At 53.5% G+C, this 19128-nt stretch overlaps 1 protein-coding gene across 4 annotated transcripts in view; it reads right to left on the bottom strand.

Annotated features, from left to right (window-relative positions):
• AGPAT3 (1-acylglycerol-3-phosphate O-acyltransferase 3) overlaps positions 1–19128 on the bottom strand; it is a 97776-nt gene that overhangs the window by 52670 nt on the left and 25978 nt on the right. Inside the window, exon 1 of one of the 4 annotated variants that reach the window (XM_033129691.1) lies at positions 13897–14131. The exons of 2 other annotated variants lie outside the window; for them this stretch is intronic. The gene's annotated coding sequence lies outside the window, so the exon portion shown is untranslated. Of the gene's footprint in view, positions 1–5473; positions 5561–13896; positions 14132–19128 lie in introns of those variants that run through there. One more of the 4 variants, XM_033129677.1, reaches the window with a different exon arrangement.

Raw genomic sequence — 19128 nt, 5'->3', positions numbered from 1 at the left:
GGGTGCACCAGCGTGGGCTATACCTGGCTTGTAGGGACAACCGTATGACAAGGGACAACCATATGACAGACGGGGCTGTGAAGTGCGACCTGCAGAACAAGATCTCCACCTTCTCTCAGTCAGTGTGTACAAAATATCTAATGGAGATGATTTCTACAATGCAAATTCACAAAATGGCAATTTCCCGAAAGGACTCAACGCGCAAGAGGCTTTTCTGATGCCTGGTTTCTAGTTTGGCCCTTTGCCATGTCAGCCTTAACACCTGGCGTTCGTCTGAGTCTGATTTTTCCGACAAAAAATTATTTAGATTTCAAAATAAGAAGATAATATAAATTTAAAATGTTTAGACAAACTTCATTCTAAGCAATGAAACATCTAGCAAGAAAAAATATGAAAGAGAAGCAAAGTCTCTCCCTCATGTCATGAGTATGATATACAATCCTTGTTATATCTTTTAGTCCCACAGTTAGTATAAGCCCCAATTTATGCCCACAGACCCCAAAGGTAATTCTGTCCCAGCAGATCGTGGTTTGTACTCCGCACCTGCCATCAAAGTCATGCTGAGTCCCTGGTGGGCAGGGATGTGTGAGACCCCGACAGCCAGAGGGCGTTTCCTGGGCTTCCTGACCGTCCAGCACAGTGTGGACCAGGCACGCCAAGGTCTCAGGTAGAAAGGACACCACGAAAATCCACGTGCTGACGTTCAAGAGAGACTGGGTCCCCTGTGCTGACAATACCCGTGGCTCAGAGAGCAGAGGTTTCGTGCTCAGAAGCCCAGGTAAGAAAGCCTGATAGATTTTATCTTAGAAAATGGGGATATATTATGTCTATAATCTTTAAAAGAGTGAGAACCGAAAAGCCCTCAGGCCTCCAGTGGAGTTTCCTGGTCTGACCAGCCGGGTGGGTTTCTGGCCCGTCCCTAGAGGTGTCATCAGGGGGCCTGTGGGGCACCCATCTCAGGCCCTTCCCTGCTCCAGCAGCTCGGGCTCAGGGCACTCGGACGCAGCTTGGGACCCAGGGGAGGAAGTCTAAAGTCCTGTACTTTTGAAAATGGGTAGAATTATTTCCATAACCTTTAAAAGAGAATGCAAGCATGAAACAAGTATAATGACCACCTCCATTAAAGGTTCCCTGGCAAGGAACCCTCGCTGGGAAAGCCATGCCCCAAACAGGGAGCTGGGATGTCACTGTCACCGTGAGTGGTGGCCCTTCCCTGAGAGCTCCTTACTGCACGTACGGCCATTGAAATACAGCTTGGAATTGATGAGAAAGACAATTCCTTAAAGCCACCGTGGAAACCAGACATTCTTCAAACTAAACATAGAACCTTCCAGAGAACATCCACGTCAAATTGTTAGAGGATCTGGTTTGGGTAGCCAGGAACTGAGGACGGAAAATAAACACCGAACAGAAGGCAGCGGCCCCAGTCCTGCAGGATCAGGCCTGAGGCTGCGTGGGAGGATGGGTGAATGACACCCCCTAATGAGGGCCTGCACCCAGCGCATTCCTCCCTGCGGGGCCAGGGCTCTCTCACCTGGAGCTGGTCCCTCGCCCCATCTGCATCGTGTTCCTGAGAATCCCAGGTTCTGAACAACCACAGCTGGAAAATAACGGGTCTTCTGAGAGAAAGAGAGTGGCCAGGCGGCCACCGTGTACTTGTGACCGAGAACCTGACAAACAGCAGTGCAGAGGCCTGTCCAGTTCCCTGGGAACAAGTATCCAGAACAAACAGGATAAAAAGGATGAACAGAGATTCTGCCTGTTTGTTTTAATTAAGGGGCAAGCTGCTCTGTGGAAGGGGTGTAACGGGGGGTTCTGAAGACAAGAGCGCCATGCAGGGGCGGGGGGTGGACACCTCGCAACAGCGGTTCCAGATGGGCCCGTGGCCAGGGAGCCGAGCGGGGCATAGGCTGAATGGGTCCTGGGCCACGTGGGGTGTGCTGGGCTCTGAGGGGTGCCCCGAGCCACGTGGGGTGTGCTGGGCTCTGAGGAGTGCTGGGCTCTGAGGGGTGCCCTGGGCCACGTGGGGTGTGTTGGGCTCTGAGGGGTGCCCTGGGCCACGTGGCGTGTGCTGGGCTCTGAGGGGTGCCCTGGGCCATGTGGGGTGCCCTGGGTTCCTAGAGGTGCGCTGGGCCCCATGGCATGTGCTGTCTGTACCTGGCGTGTGGCCGCTGCTCGTGGAGGAGCAGACAAAATGTGCCGGGAGAAGCTGTCTGCCACCGAAAACGCCCTCGTTTCCCACTGAGCGTGACCGTATGCACCTCCCGGTTTTCTGGAAAGGGGAGGAAGTGCAGCCCGAGCCCACTAGTGGCAGGGCTGGGAACAGAGTGCAGATCTGCTCTTTGCATTAAATCCCATGTCTTTCCCATACAAGGCTCCCAGGACACTGAATGACACGGGGGACGGACAATGAGAAGCACTCTCCTGTGTGCTCTCCTGTTAGGAGAAAGGACAGAAGCACGGGCTACTTTAGGAAGAAGACGCTGGACCTTGCTTAAAACACCGTAGGTCCCGGCTGTGGGCTGCTGGGCATTCTGGGGGGGCCACTTGGGCACTTCGCCCACCCCCCCAGTCCTGCCTGCAGCAGTCAGCAGCGGGGGGGGGGGTGGCGGGGGGGTCTGCCACGCCCAGCTGCACCCGCAGGCCAGTCCTTACACATGCCATGTGCCTGGATCAACACAAAAGGTCCCCAGAAATCCCACCAACCTGAACAAACCTGCGGTGCACAGGGGTCCTGAGAGTCACACATCAGCGACACTGGCAGTCTCGCCTCCCCTCCTGCACCATCCGCAGGCTTTCTGTGGGGAGGGAGCCCCATGGCTCTCTTGTGCACCTTCCCAGGACACCAGACGGCCAGGACCCTACTCGCAGGGCTCTTCCTGCCCCTCTGTGCTGAAAAGGTGCCTTCCCTCATGAGCACATGCTCACTGCGCCGGAGTCCAAGCCCTCCATCGCCCACTCGGGCCCCGTGACCTTGGGCACCCTCAGCCCACCCTTTGGTGTTTGATCTAAGGAGTGGGCTGTGACCTCACGTGGCTGAACCTGCATTTTCTGACCACGGGGAGATCACGCCCAGCCCTCCAGTCACCCCTTGGGGAATGCTGCTCACGCACTGTCCACTGAGAACGTGCTGACCTGCTGTCAGCTCCTCCTTCCGGGGCCCCCAGCCTGCAGAGCGCCCGTCCTTGGACTCTCCTGCCCGAGGATCCTGGGTGGAGCTCTGCCACACAGGTACACCCAGGCCACACTGGGGCTCAGAATCAGGAAGGCCGGGCTGCTGGACATTTAACCCACATTCCTCAACAGATCCGTGAAAAACTGACATTTTCACCTCTCCCAATTCCAAACCAGACAGGGAAGCGGGGGTCATTCAGCAGCCCCTAGTAAACAACCACTTTTGCTCCACGGTGTCCTGTCTCATTTAACAGCTGCTCAGGCTCACCTAGCGCTCTGAGTGTACTGAATGCAGCACCTTTTCTAGCGTCTTTCCAAATTACATCAGAAACCAAGTTGCAACTGGAGAGCATCCGCTTGGCGCAGACTTTGTGCACTGTCTTTGTGTCAGGCTTCCGGGGCGACTCTGATCTTGATGGCGAGTTGGGCACAGTTTTGCCGAACCTTCCATCCTGCCAGGTGCAGCAGCCTCCAGCTGGCGGTCTGAGCTTCCATCCAGACCAGGGACGAGACAGCGCCTGGGGCTCTTGTGGCCTCGCGGTGTAGGGGACACTGTGGCTCGGGCAGAGGCCAACCTGCAGCCGGCCTCGCTCTACGTCAAGAAGCTGTGTGCTTGTTGCCCGTCTGGGCCCAGCTTCCTAGAAGGCTGCGGCCACTGTGTTTCCTCCCTCCTCCTACCTCGGCTCCTCTCACCAGCAGGGCACCTCCATGCCGGCCCCTGGTTCCAGCATGAGCTGGCCATGAGTGTCTGCTTCTATGGCAGAGCATCTGGGACCCTGCGCATCCCACGGCGACCTCCAGGTGGCACCTCCACAGCCCCCAGTCTTGGCCCTTGCCATGCTCAGTACTTCAGTTCTGGTTCCGGCCCGCAAGGGATACTTACCTTGTTTCTGAGATCAGACACTCTGTTGCTTTGGTTTCCTTGAGAGGAGGGTGTGACTTCCCACATTTTACCTGTCACAGGTGAGTGGGTGCTCGCCGAGCCATCTTCACTGACAGGTGTCAAGCGTTTTCTATAGACAGTGGAGGCTGCCTGACGTGGCTCCCCTGACCCACGAGGACCCCCAGGGCTGATGGCACACCCCCCACTGCCTCCAGCAGCTCACCTTCAGCTCCCTCTAGCTCCAAGTTCAGAAGAACCATTGTCAATGCCCAGACCTGCTGTGCAGCCACTGTGTCCGCAGCTGCGGAACTGAATTAAAGAAGACGGAGGTGGGGACAGGGCAGAGCTGGCAGCGGAAGGAGTCATTCCCGCTGACATCAGGCTGAATCCTCTGGGAATACTTGTGAGTACAAGGAGCTGGCGATCAAACCACGTGAGGGAAGGGACGACTGTCAGATCGGGAAGGATTCTGCCCTGAGTCCCGGGCGGCTGCACAAGCTCTCTGCTCTGCAGAGAAGCCAGTCCACTCACCACAGGGGGACAATGATCATGACAGCCACCGGGCACGGGCTGCACTGTCCAGGCTCCTCCCAGGGGTCCGAGCAGGCATGTGCTGACCGCCGCAGGGCTGGCTCAAGCTCCCCAGCCCCTCACCGCTGCTCCTCCGCCCGTGGCCGCAAGACCTAGGCTCTAAACTCCCTCCCTGCACGGGCTTTTCCGGTGACCCGACCTGGCAAGGCCATCGGCACGCTCTCTTGGGAGTGCGGGCGCGGCCTGCTGACCCGTGCCCCACGTGGCCACTCCTGCTCCTGGACACGGGCAGACCCACATCTACAGTGTTCTGCACCCCCGTCCCACTGCAGGTCCTGGCAACAACAGTAACCACACATCTGACTGTGAAATGAACAGGTTGACGGCGGTCTAGTTGAGTCTTTACAGAAAAGGGCCTTTTTTCGCGATCCCAGGCCTCGCCGGCAGCACCTGGCTCTGCCACACACAAGAGTCCTCTCACTCACCCGAACCAGCTGGGGGAGCCAGCACACAGCTCCCATCAGAGAAAAGCTTTTCACCTCCTGCCGCATAGGCCCAAGGTGGGGCCTGTGACAAGCCCTGTGGACCCCTGGCCTGGCCGTCGGCCCATCCACTCCAGGTCACGCAGGACCACTAGGTAAGGCACCAGGTCTCACCACACGAACACCCACACCCGTCGATTTCAACTCCCCACAAACTAAACAACTAGCAGGACCACAGAGAACCCCTCTCTCTTAAATGTCGGGGGACTTCTTTTGTAGCATAAAACCCACCACACCCAAGAACTCTCTGGTTAAGTCCCTTCTCTCGCAGGCATGCTCCCCACGCACGGGACTGTCCTCAGAGCCCAACCAGTGCCCCTCGGGCACCCACGAAAGGCTGTACCTCCCGTCCTGCCACACGGACCCAGACACACACTCGCCCTTCAGAACCGTGTCCTCCTGCCACCGGTGTGTGAACCTGATGGAAGCTTGGAAGCTGTCATCCAAAAAGAAACAGCTTGTCCGCGCAGCAAAGGCAGGAGTGACAGCCGCCTTCCCTCTCAACTAGTATGTGACTTAAGAACTCTCCAGATTTCACAAGCACGGGGATCGGAGCCAACGCATGTTGCAAGCAGGGTCTGTCCCAGGCAGAAGTTGACAGATAACACTCAACGGGCCGCCCCGAGAAAGAAAGTGATTCATGTGATAAGCTCAGTGCTCTAGTACCTGCATTAAAAACAGGAAAAAGTAAAACTACTCTTAATAATGTATTCTATTTAACCTCATTCAGCCAAAACGTCATCCTGTCAATGTGCCAGCAACGTTAAAAGGAGCTGATGGGACATCCTGTGTCACCTGTCACCTGGGTCCTTGTGGTCCACAAGTTCGTGTGTGTGACTCTCTGCACCTGTCACGTCGGCGTGTCAGCTCTAAGGGCTCACAGCACACGTGAGCCGTGATTATGCGCTTTCAGTCACTTGTGGGACGTTCGTGGCAGACAAAGCCTTTGACCACCCTGGTGGGGAGACACGAGAGACGCAGGAATCATGCTGCTGAAGCAGCCTGCGGAGTGCGGTGCCAGCCCTGAGGTGGGCGGGCTGCCGGGGGCGGAGAGAGGTCAGACATACGCAGGCCTGGCCTCTGGGCTTCTGCGGAAGGAACCTTACAGGGTGAGTGGGTCCGAATCCCCACCTAAGCAGATCAGGGTGGGGGGGCACCGCCAGGCCTGTAACCTCTTTAGCGAAAGGTTTCCAGCCGGTCCATCGACCTTGTGCATCTAGGTTCACACACCTTTGAATAATCAAAATAGCCCTGGGAGGGGGTGTTAACCCTCAGAGAGCACAGAAGCCTGTGACGACCCCATAATCCGATCCCCGACTCGCTTCCCCCCTGTAATCTTCCTTACATCCCCTCCTTAGTCTCACGTGCATAAAAGAAGCTGCCCAGCGGTCCTTCTCCAGAGCATTGGAGACCTTGCTCCCCACGTTGTCAGTTTCGCTGCTATAAACGCTTATAAAAATTCTCTACAGGTCTGGGCGCTTCTTACGTGGAGTTTAGCTCCGGGTGAGGATGGACAGACACCAGGCACATTAAGGGGGATGGGATGCTTTCCGGGGCAGGCCAGGGGGAAGGGTCCGGGATGAAGAACACCCCACTGTTGTCTGTGGCCAGAGCGGAGGGAGCGTCAGGCCCACAGAGGGTGCAGACTCGGGCGGGGCTCATGGGGTCTGAGACGCGCCGCCCTGAACCCCACTCTCTCCTGCCCACTACTGGGGCCTCATCCCTGCCGTACCGCTCCCTTACCTGTGGGCTTCCTGGGCCAGAGCAGCAGGGCTCTTGTCCCCCCAGGCCCTCCCAGTGGGGAGGCAGGAGCTATAGGGAGGCAGGAGCTCGCAGCCCAGACGAGTCCTCCTCACCCCTGACCTAAGCTGTCCGCATGCCAGGAAGGTGGGAGGTGGAAGCAGCCAGGAGCGGGCGTGGGACAAGTGCTTCAAGGTCCAGGGGACAGTGCCCGGCTGCCCACGCGCAGCTGGACAGCCACCAGTTGAGGTGGCTTAGTGATAAGGGAGGAATCCTGCTTGAGGCTGTCGACTTGTCCTTTGTCTTATTTTCAAAGAAACTGAAAGCTCAGACCTGACCAGCCCCCACGCGGAAAAACAGAAATGCAAGTCGACAGTTGCAGAACTACCAATGTGCATAGCGTGCAGTGAAAGGGAAGCAGAAGAAATGGGAAAATGTCTTCTTTCTGTCACATTCAGGTCCAAGGTCAGGCTAGGCCGGTTTCTGGAATGCTGACTGTCCGGGAAGTGGCAGGAAGGGGTGGCTGCTCTAGGGGTTCAGAAAGAGCCTCTGCGTTAGGAGGGTTGTTCTGAAGGCAAGCAAGACCCTGTAGGCTCCAAAAACTTCTGTCCCCACCCCCAACTACCTAGAAGAAATGAATTAGGGATCTTGCCTGTTATAAGAGATATCAGCAGAAATAACTTTTTTTTTTACTTCTCTACAGGGCAGGGCAAACTACTAATCACTGGACATCTGCTCTTCTTATCGTCCTGCAATGACCCTCTGAAGCCTCAGGCACCTTACCTCACCCTGAGCTCAGAATGTCATGGACCCCTCATTTCCCCTGTCTCTGAACCTCTCATGTGTGGGGGGTTCTATGACAATGTACATATTAAATTTGGTTATTTTCTCTTGCTGATGTGTCTCGTGACTGTTTGCTTATTAGACCAGCAGGAGGAACCTGGAGGGTAGAGAGAAGTTTGTTCCTCCCCTGCACTGCCAGTCCAGCACTCACTGTCCCTTGCTTCTGTACCAAAAGGACGGATATTCTCTCAGGCAGACCCTGCAGCCTGGACAGCTGTGTCCAGCCATGGACATGGAAAGCCAGTGGGTGGAGCATGGGGACAAGTCTTCAAAAGGAAACTGCCCAGCTGTGCCCTTATCCCGCCTCTCTGGAATGCAGATGAAATGGCAAGGCGGGAGCAGCCTCCTTGAGACCAGCAACCTGTAACTGGGAGGACAGAGCTGTGGACTGACAGGGACATCAGAGGGAAGTCAGGGACATCGGGCTGTCTCACTGGTAATGGGAGACCAGCTGACCTGCAGATTTGTTACCGCACGTGGCTGAACCTGCTCCTAACAGATGTGGAACTCTGCGATTTGCAATCGGGGAGGACTCCCCTGAGCTGTTATGGAGCCCCCCGCTCATACTCACGGACACACAGCTCCAGGTTCCTGGCTTCCGCCATCCCCATTTCAATCCAATGTCTTGTCCTTGCAGCACAAGGATGAGTCTACACGGGAACCAGCCACAGGTCTGGGCTTCTGTCCGCAGAGGTCATGCAGGCTGCGTGCATCCGGCAGGGCTGGGTGCCATTGGTCCCCCTCCTGCCTTCTCGGATCCACTCCTGCTCTCCTCACACCAGTGTAAACACCATAATCGCACAGCTGGTTTTCTTGGGAACACACTCTCCCCTGAGCACTGGGAGGGAAAGCAGAGGCCCCCGTGGGAACAGACAGGCTCACTGACCAGGGCCTGGCCCGGGTGCGCAGAGCACCCAGGGTCCCTGCCCATCCTGCATTTGCCCCAGGGTCCCTTCTCCAGGCTCAGGGCCTTCCCGAGGGCCATGGCGGGGACTGTCAGAGCAGTGAGGTGCAAACGCCAGCACGGTGCTGCATGTGCCCAGGAAATGCAGGTCTGAAAACACTGTGAAGCCAAAGTCCTGATTCTAAGACCTATACACGATTTGGGAAGAAAGCAGAGACAGCAGTGAGCTTTAGCTAAGTCAGCTGTGCATCCCTGTGGTGGAAGGTAGACGTTCCAGTAGATTAACAGGCAGGACACCAAGGAAAAGGGTGGTGAATGATGGCAGGTCCAGAGCAGGTCCAAGTATATTAGTAACCACGTAAACAGAAGCAGCAGTTAAAAACCCAGCCGTCTGCTCCATGTACAAGAGACACAGCTCACACAGTGTGTCACAGGAAGAAGGGAACCAAGTCGAAGGAAAAGACATACAACACTGTCCAGGGAAAGAAAACAAACCGCTGTATAAATAAGATGGTGAACTAGGCTTGAAGGCAGGACTCTGGGAGAGGCAGCAGGGCTGGGACACACAAGCGGCTCTGTTTGCCATGCTCTGAACCTGTGCCCACGACAGAGCTGGGACACACCTGGGGCTGAGCTGTGAGGTGTTTACCTGGAGAAGGAAGCCTCAGCCGCGAGAGCTGACCGCACAGCACGTGAGCGTTCAATGCTGTGACAATCAACCAGCACGTGGGGTGGGCTGGCAGGGAGGTGGGAGAGAACGAGTCACGGGCACTTCAAGGGAGCAGAGTGGAAATGACAGCAGGGCCTGACAATGTGGGCCAGAGAGGCTCAGGTGTGTGTGAGGTGAGAGCTGGTGCTGGGGAGGTACGGGGCCTTTCCCTGCTGCTGTCAGCAGAGAAACAACAGGCGTTATCCAAAAGGAGAGGACGCAGGATCTGATAGAAAGATACTCGTATTAGGTTTGCATCAGGTAACCACTAAGACAAACACACACTTCCTCAGCTACGTCAGGTCACCACACCAAACACAGCACAAACCAAACAACCGGAAAGGGAAGGACAGAGGCCACGCGCCCTGTGAGAGAGTCTGCAAATGGCACGTGGACACACATTTTATCTCTGACCCTGCAAACACACAAACACACGGATCCTATCAGTCCATTGAGGGAGGCGGAGATCACCTACTAAACAAGGGAAATACTTTACAAAACAAAACCCGCTCTGCCAGATATCAGAGAACTACCTCAAACTACGCAAGTCAGCAGAGTTGAAAATAATGAATAAATGTATACTGGGGAAATGCCAAAAAGAAAAATAGGGCTCAAACTCTTGATATCAGACAATATAAAATATCAGGCCAAGCGACATGAAATGAGACAAAGCAAAACATGGATAACACTAGCAACTAAAATGCTTAAAGAAGATATCATACCTACATACCAAATAACCCAGCAGCTCGTTTCATAAAGCAGACACAATGGATGTCATGCAAACCAATCAAAGCAGGCTGATGACATCTCTCCCCCCAAGGAAGAACAAGGGGTTGGGAACTACAAACAGCTACAGAAGACGTGGCAGGATGAACGCAGTGCACCTGCAGGACAGCCAGCCTGCACCTGACGAGAGGGACACACCCCCGAGAGTCAGCACAGAAACACTCACCAACAGTGTCCATATAACGAGGGCGCCAAAAAAATGTATATGCATGACTTGCATTCATCTTTTGCTGTCGGTATGTTTTGAGTATTACAATTTTAATACAGTTTTTTCCTTTCTTAAAGTATGCATGCATTTTTTGGGCACCCTCTGTATATCAACAGCAGGGTTTCTCAACTGTGGCACAGCTGACATTTTGGGCCAGGTCATTCTCGGTAGTGGTCCTGGGCACCGGAGGACATTTAGCAGCAGCCCAGGCCCCCACCCACTAGAAGCCAGTAGCAACACTCCCCATCACCAGTTGTTCAACCAGAAACGGCTCCTGACACTGTAAATGTGCCCTTGTGGGGGGTCACCCCTAGCTGAGAACCACAGGAGATACAACTCACAAAAAACAGAGGCTCTGTGCAGTCCTCAGTCATTTTTTAAAAGTGTAAAGAGACCAAAACTTTGAGAACCACTGCTCTTTACTTACGAATATAAACACAAAATTCCTTTAAAAATTAGCAAACAGAATCTAACGGCACACTAAAAAGACAATGATACGTTATCACCAAGTGCGGTTTGCTCCAGGAATGCAAGGATGGTTTTATGGTAGGAAATCTATCGTTTTCCCCAAATATAAGACCTCGCCGGACCATCAGCTCTAATGTGTGTTTTGGAGCAAAAATTAATATAAGACCCAGTATTACATTATATTATATTATATTATATTATATTTATATTATATTAGACCTGGTCTTATACAAGACTCAGTATTATACTACATTATACTATATTATATTATACCTGGTATTATATTATATTTATTATATTATATTATAAAAACCTGGTATTATTATTATATTACATTATCCGGTCTTATTTATATTATATAAGACCCGGTCTTATGTTATATTAAAATAAGACCGGGTCTTATATTAACTTTTGCTCCAAAAGACGCATTAGAGCTGATGGCCCGGCTAGGTCTTATTTTCAGGGAAACACGGTATTAATAAAATTCATTGTATTTCTTTTAAAAGAATGCTGGATTTAACAAAATGCAACCTCACTTCCTCATAACAACACTCCCTAAAGTAGAGGTAATTTAGAATATCATGTGCACTCATCACGTGCTTCCCCGAAGGTGCGGTGCTCGCTCCAGACTCTCCTGTACAGTGACAACCTCTGGGCCCAAGTCACATCTCTGTAAGGGACAAACACCGGAGGCGCTGCAGGAATCGGTAGGCGTGACTACCACCGGGGACGCACATAATAAATACATATTAGCAACCTGACTCCAGCCACGAGGTTAAAAAAAAAAAAAACAGGAAAAAATCGTGAGCAAATTTGGTTTCTGCCAGGAAACAGGAACAGCTTACTACAGAAAATCAATTAATCTAATTATTGACAGTAAGAGAAAACAGGGGAAAAACAACACGGTCATTTCCGTGGATTCGGAGAGCGCAGACGAGGAAGCTCAGCACTCGCACAAAGGCCCTGCCGCTGAACTTACTGCCGCCCGGGCGACGGCAAGGAAGGCAAGAAGTAAGGACTACACAGAAGCAAGCAAGCGGTGGTCGTCGTAGGGGACAGGCCCGTTCACACCGGGAACGCAGGCCCCGGGGCATCTGAGCGCCGACCTGCAGGTGGGACAGCAGCGCCCCCCCCACCTTCACCCCCCCCCCCCCAGGACACCACCTTCCGCCAGGTCTGCCCGGCAGCCAGCACGCGTCCTGACAGAAGCTCACTTTGGAGGGACAAGACAGCAAAAGGCACGAAAAATGAGCAGGGGCGTCACGTGCGTGACAATGACGCATGTACCGGGCCTGCTGGGACTCGCCATGAGGCCTCGGCGCCCTCCCTTCAGAGTCCGGGGCTGGACGGCGGGAGCTGCCCCGGTCCTGGGGTTCCCGTGGACTCGCCTCCTGGGTTCAGCCCCCACGGAAGCGAGTGGGAGAAGACTGCAGACGCTGCCAAGAGCCGCGTCGGAGAGGCTGCCTGTGACCCTGCTCCCACGGGAACCCCTCGGTACAAAGCCAGCACCGGCACACGTGCTGCTGCTCCGAGGCACGGCCAGCAGGAGGCGCTTCAACGTTTAGTTCTAGTCACCAAGAGGCAAGGAGCTGCCAGGCAGGCTGCGTCTGTGAGACACGCCCGGACCCCGACCGGGCGGCCTCCGGGCCAAGCAGAGTGGGGGTGTGGGGGGTACAGCCTGCTGCTGCTTCTGCTCTCTGCTCCATGCTCGGAGGAACGCACCGGTGACCCAATCCACAGAAGGCACGGGAACCTGCGTGCACACAACCTACTTTATGGGCGTCCCAGAGGGAGGAACACAGTGTGGAACGTTCTAGAAAACAGATGCTCCTGGGTGGGAAAGGAGCCTAGCCCAGGCCACTGTCCCTGAGGAGGCTCCTCCACCCCTACCAACTTACTGACAGCACCTGCAAGAGACAGACGGGATAGCTGCTTCCCCAGCAGCAGGAGGCAGAGTCCCTCCCCCCTCCTGCTGGTTGAGAACCTGGGCCCGGCCGGGTTTACTAACACCACAGCACCTCAGGGCCATCGTCACCCTCTTCACAGACACTGTCTCCACTGCATCACCCGATCCCAGCCAGCCCCTCAATTTGGGAACAAGTGTGCCAGTTCCACATGCTTTCCAAGCTGTGCACACACCTCTCAGTCTCGGAAGCACATGCTGGTCCTAACAAAGTGATAACGCGGGGCTCTGAAACTATCACACATGTGTACACACACGTAGAGCCATGCACACTCTTTAGAACATGCATAAAAGAGGACGTTATGGTTTTGAAGTGAGGTAGGTCTATGTGTCCAAAAAGACTTCCAGACAAGTTACGTCAAGCTGCCCAGATGTATGCTGACACGGAAGTACATTTTTAGAAGTTCTGTGCATGTATGTCTGTTCTGACATGTGCTTTACAAGCGCAGTAAAACTTGTAAAAACACAAACCATTTACAGGAGTTCCCTCCAGGCAAAAGAGTGGATCTGGGATTTTGATTATTTATTGGATTTGGTTCTGTGTTTAATTTTGACAAGCATGTGTCACTTTTCTAATTAAAATTTAAATATTAAGAAAGAATGAACTTGCTTGCTTATTAAACCTCAACCTTTTGTCTCTATGGTGTAAGGACAGTCTAACTAATTATCCTCAACACTGATAAGATTTGTTTTTTAAGGAAAAAAGCTTATGTTGCTGGAAACGTGCCTTCTCTGGACACAAGCTGGCTGGTCAAAGTCCGAGTGTTTGCCCGGCCCCTACACTACGTTGAGAGCAAACAGAACCTCCCCACCCGGCGGGCACATGGGACTTGCCGCCCACCTGAGCTGGCAGCTATGCCGGCACCTCCCCAAGGGGGCCCTGGACTGCGGCTCCCAGTACACGTGGTCTGGGGGCCAAAGCGGTGAGCGGTCTGTGGCGGCCTCCGCTCCCCAGGGGGCTCACAGCACATGGCAGCCGTGCTTCCATGGACCAAACCACACAGTTCCACAGAAAGAGGCAGGGGACACAAAACCTCTCCAGCTGAAGTCCGGGGCTTCCCCTCCTTCCAGAATTCACAAAACAGCGGGATCCCAGCAACAGGGGCGCTGCCATCTTCATCAGGAAAGACCAAAACATCACATACCTGCGTCACCTTCCTCAGAAAGTCTTCTGGGTCTCCCAAAGGTCCCGTCCTGGTCACCCTGAGAGCAGAGACGCACGGGCACCCTGGGACTTCCTCTGCACCTTCACCCTCAGGAGACCTGACCCCACGGGGTGGCTGTCAGGGAGATTCTGTCGGACAGCAGACTGAACTCTCAGGGACTGCGAGGGGTTCCTCTGCTGACGCCCGATTGTTCCCTCCTGCTGCAAAGAGCAAGGTCCACGGCCCGCCTGGAAGGAGGAAGCCAGGTGCCTGAACACCAGGCAGAGGCAGGAGAGGAGCCTGTGAGATGAACTCCCAGGAAACGCCCTGTTCCAGTATCAGTGCGTAAGAAAGAGTAAGGCCAGCCTTAAGGTCACCTTAGAACTTGGAAGAGAGGTTGTGGAAAACAAGTGTGAGCTAAAGTTGCAGTAACAGCTATGTAGGAGAGTTTATCAGTCCTACCATTTGTCAGTGAAGGGGCCACACAGCAAAGGGACCACATGTGCCACCCACCCCAGAGGCCATGCCGAGCAGCGTTCCCAGGAGGACTCCAGCCCCAGAGCCTTCGGGAGTCCACAGAATGGACTCTGGCCGGCTAAGTGCGTCCCACTCCTGGGCAGCAACACGACATGCCGGCCAGCGCAGTGTCTACCAGGGCACCAGGACCCGGCAGGGACAGGACGGACACACACCCATCCTCAGGGGCAGAGTGGCCGCTTGGCATGAGTGCAGCCGAATGCTCATCCTGAGCCTGTGTTCTCATTTGAAAAACACAAATGGTAAGATTTCCTCCACGTGTGTGGGAAGAGAATGGGACGCGGGATTCTGAGAGTGCGGGCCTCGCACCCACATGCATCACCACCGGCATGACAGTTTTCCCAAGTGACTGGACCAAGTTATAGCCCCCACGATGTGTGAGCGCCCACTGTCTGTCTTTCTCATTTTAGCCAGTCCGGTGCTGCAGAGACACCTCATCTGTGGTTTTTTATTTTCATCTCTCCGATGACTAAGTTGCACACCTTTCCAGACGTTCATTACACCCTTGGACAGCATCTTTTGAGAGGCGCTGGTCGAGTCATACGCAAGTGCTCTGCGTTATTTCCAGACTGACGATTACCAGCTTGTCAATAGTATTATCTGGTGGCTTTGCTGCTTCTTTCCTGCCTCTGGAAAGAGGGAAATCGGGGCACACGCAAGTGACGCCTTCACTGTGTGAATGTGAGTTCGGGACTGGGCGCTCGTTTCTGATCTGACCCTGCCCCCCGCCCCCGCCTGCCCCTGTGGCGATGACTGGGTCCTAAAAAGCACAACGTCTCCAACGTACTTGCCATTCCTCTTCTTCCGGTCTTTTCCAAGCCTCGATTGTTACAGAACTCGGAGGTCCCCATCCCGCGAGATGCGGGAGAACAAACCGATTCTATCTCGACCTCCCAAGCTGCAGTTTTTCTGGGAGAGGTCGGGCTGATGACTAGTACCACTCGGCCACCCTCCCCAGAATCCGCCATCGTGCGGCACACATGCCTGCTGTGCAGTGCAACGTGCCTCACAGATTGCAGCTCTTGGTGCCGCCCACAGCCCCTGAAGCCGTCACAGGCTGCACCCTGTGAGGGATAGAAGCCCTGAGCCCTTGGCCATAGTCCAGCCATTGGCAGATGACGAGCACCGCAGAAGGGAATACACTGAGCCCAGCTTCAGGACACAGTATAGCTTGATTTTCCTTTTCACACAATAGTAGATTGCAATAATTTAACTATAAGCTGTGTATTCAATCAATAGTGAGCAAAAACAGCAAATAAACTTTACTTAACTCAGAATGTTGGAGACAATGCTCAGAGTACTCCTTAGCCGGAGCTGCCGTGTGTGTCACACTCATGTTACCAGTTATCAAATAAGCACTCCTAACAAAATACTTAATTCTAAAGCAACGCTTGCTCGGTTCACATATTTAAGCGACATTATTTTAAAACAAGTCATGATTATAAAGATAAAAAGTATGAGACTGACGACGGGTTTGCATCAATCCTACTCATATCCCAAAAGTTGTTTTTTTTTTAACCAAACAGTAGCTACCAGCACACTGTTTGCTGTAATTATTACACAGGAGCTTGAGTTGCCTGCCCCCCGGGAACTGGGAGCTATGAGTTACAACCGTAGACTTTCAGACGTGGTGCCTGGGCGCGCCCTAGCCGCGTTACAGAACTGGTTGTCTCCAGCCCAGGAAGGCGCCAGCAGGAAGGCGTGCTTAGCATCACAGGCCTTCATCTCCTCACCTTACCAGCAGATCATGAGGGCAAAGTGGGCACACAAGGGAGGTGGTCAGCCTGGAGGCCGAAAAGGAGGGTCCCCCATGCTGCCTGGAGCCAGGTCACGGAGGACATGAGGAGAGGGGGCCTGGGTCACTGGAGGCCACTGTGCGATGGCCTGAGGACAAGACAGCCCTCAGGCCCGACGACTAAGGCACCCCCACCCCACCCCGATTTGTGCTCTCGCAGGGGAGCACCCACAGGAGCTGACCGCCCGATGGCTAACAGGGTCTTCCTGCTCGGGCACACATGCACACAGACTTGGGGTCACACATCACCCCAAGCGTCTAAACTGACAGTTCCATCCACCTTAGAGCCGCCCAGACTCCAGCTCAGCGGGGGCGACACCCACTGCTGTGCCCTGAGGACACTCTGGGCCCAGCAGCATTTTCAGCTCGGCCCCTCAGCTCATCCCCCCAGGAGTGAACAGAAGGGGGAGACCACACACTGAACTTTTCATTGGATTTGGACAAATGAGAACTGATTAGTAACTATCTTTGGGCTATAAGAAAATTTCAAAGTGTAATGTCCCTTTAAGAAAATCAATCGACACGCACGAAGGCCCAACTGTGCCCACAAGGTCCCTTCCAATGTCACTGAAGCTGGCGCAGGCAGCCTGGCTCTCAGGGCACATGACTTCATCGGCTGCCACAAGAGCCAGGGGCCTAGGTCACAGGGATGGGACCCACTCCGGCTGCTGCAGGGAGTGCACACACACACACACCACACAACACACACCACACACAACACACAGCCTCCTACCCCCCTCCGCTCACCTCCTTCTCCTAATACACACCTCACACACTACACACACACCCACACACACCCTCCTCTCACACACACACACCCCCTCTCACCTCCTTCTCCTAATACACACACTCACACTATACACACACACACACACACCCTCCTCACACACACACACACATACCACCCCGCGCTCACCTCCTTCTCCTAATACACACACTCACACACTATACACACATACACACACCCTCCACACACACACACACACACACACACACACCCCCGCTCACCTCCTTCTCCTAATACACACACACACACACTATACACACACACACACCCTCTTCACACACACACACACATACACCCCGTTCACCTCCTTCTCCTAATACACACACTCACACTATACACACACACACACACCCTCCTCACACACACACACCCACACACACAACCCCCGCTCACCTCCTTCTCCTAATACACACACTCACACACTATACACACATACACACACCCTCTTCACACACACACACACATACACCCCGTTCACCCTCCTTCTCCTAATACACACACTCACACTATACACACACACACACCCTCCTCACACACACACACCCACCACACACACCCCCCGCTCACCTCCTTCTCCTAATACACACACTCACACACTATACACACACACACACACCCTCCTCACACACACACACACATACAACCCCCGTTCACCTCCTTCTCCTAATACACACACACACTATACACACACACCCGCTCACCTCCTTCTCCTGACTGACTGACCCAGGCACAGGGTCAGCAGAGCCAGCGTGAGCAATGGTCCCTTCGAGGCTTCCCACCTGAAGGCCTGGAAGGGAAAGGCACAAACACGTGGACTTACACAGTGACCAAACCCCTGCACGGCAGGGAAACCGACGATTGTGAACGACCTTTATTTCCCCGTGAAGTGCATATTCCACAAACCTCAGCACCGCCAGGCACGTGGCCTATTCAGGGCCTTTCTGAGCCGATACTTCCCACTCCTGATAAGGAGACCCCAAGACAGACTCACAGACCAACACACCCCAGGAAGGGCCGCAAGCCAACTGCAGGCTCCCTGCAGGCCCTCAGGACCAGCCGCAGGGCGGCCACCTTCCCCGCCTGCCTGTGGGCCATGCCAGGAGGAACCCCCGCAGCCCCCAGGCCTCTGGCTCTGCGCTTTCCCTGCACAGCGACTATGCCCAACCTCATCTGCACTCTCGCTCCCACCCAAACCCACTAACCCTGCACACCGGGCTCCCCTCCAGGCCGCCAGCCTGTGATCAACAAAGAAACCCCAGGACTACAGGCCAGTTTCAGTCCTTGCTTCTGCTTGCTTCAAATTGCGGCAAAATATACATAAAACCCCCCATTTAACCATTGCTAAGTGTACAGCTCAGTGACATTAGGCACCTCACACTGCTGTGTAAGCATCACCACTGTCCAGCTCCAGAACTTTCCATGTTCCCAAACTGAACTCTGCTCCCGTCAAACACTAGCTCTCCCCCCGCCCCCCATCATCCACTTTCTGTGTCTATGAATGTGACGACTCCAGGGACCTTGTATCAGTGGGGTCACACAGGATCTGTCCTCCAGGTGCATCTGTGTTTTAGCACGTGTCAGAATGTCCTTCCTTTTTCAAACTGAATGACATTCCATTGTACACATACGTTTTTCTTCCCATATATCTAAGAGTTTTATCTTTCACATTTAGGTCTGTGACTCATTTGTGTTTATTTTACAATGGGATGAAGTAGGGCAAAGGTGCGTTGGTTTTTTGTTTGTTTTGTAATTGATATGTTGTTTATTAATAAAAGGAATTATAAGTAGTCACTTTCTATAAGTCATGTAAATCAAATTATTAACATAAACTAGCACTTTAAATTTTAACGACAATAATTAAAAGACAATAATTAAGATTATCCACTGGAGTAGGATAATCTGTCATGCAGTGCTTTACTTTCATGAAAACAAAACTCTTTATGCTAATTTTGACACAACTTGATCCAGTATCTAATTTTCTTAAAAATTGATGATTTTCTAGTCTTTGTGGAGCCATTTTAAGTACATTTTCATCTGAGACGTGATATTGTCCACTAGTGACCAATATTATCCAGGTGAAACACATCTTGAAAGCGATAAAATTTTCAGCAAG

This window comes from Rhinolophus ferrumequinum, chromosome 2 (genome assembly GCF_004115265.2).
Source record: "Rhinolophus ferrumequinum isolate MPI-CBG mRhiFer1 chromosome 2, mRhiFer1_v1.p, whole genome shotgun sequence".
NCBI classification, from domain to species: domain Eukaryota; kingdom Metazoa; phylum Chordata; class Mammalia; order Chiroptera; family Rhinolophidae; genus Rhinolophus; species Rhinolophus ferrumequinum.
Note: the sequence above shows the minus strand (reverse complement) of the source record. Positions and strands in the feature narration are given on the sequence as shown.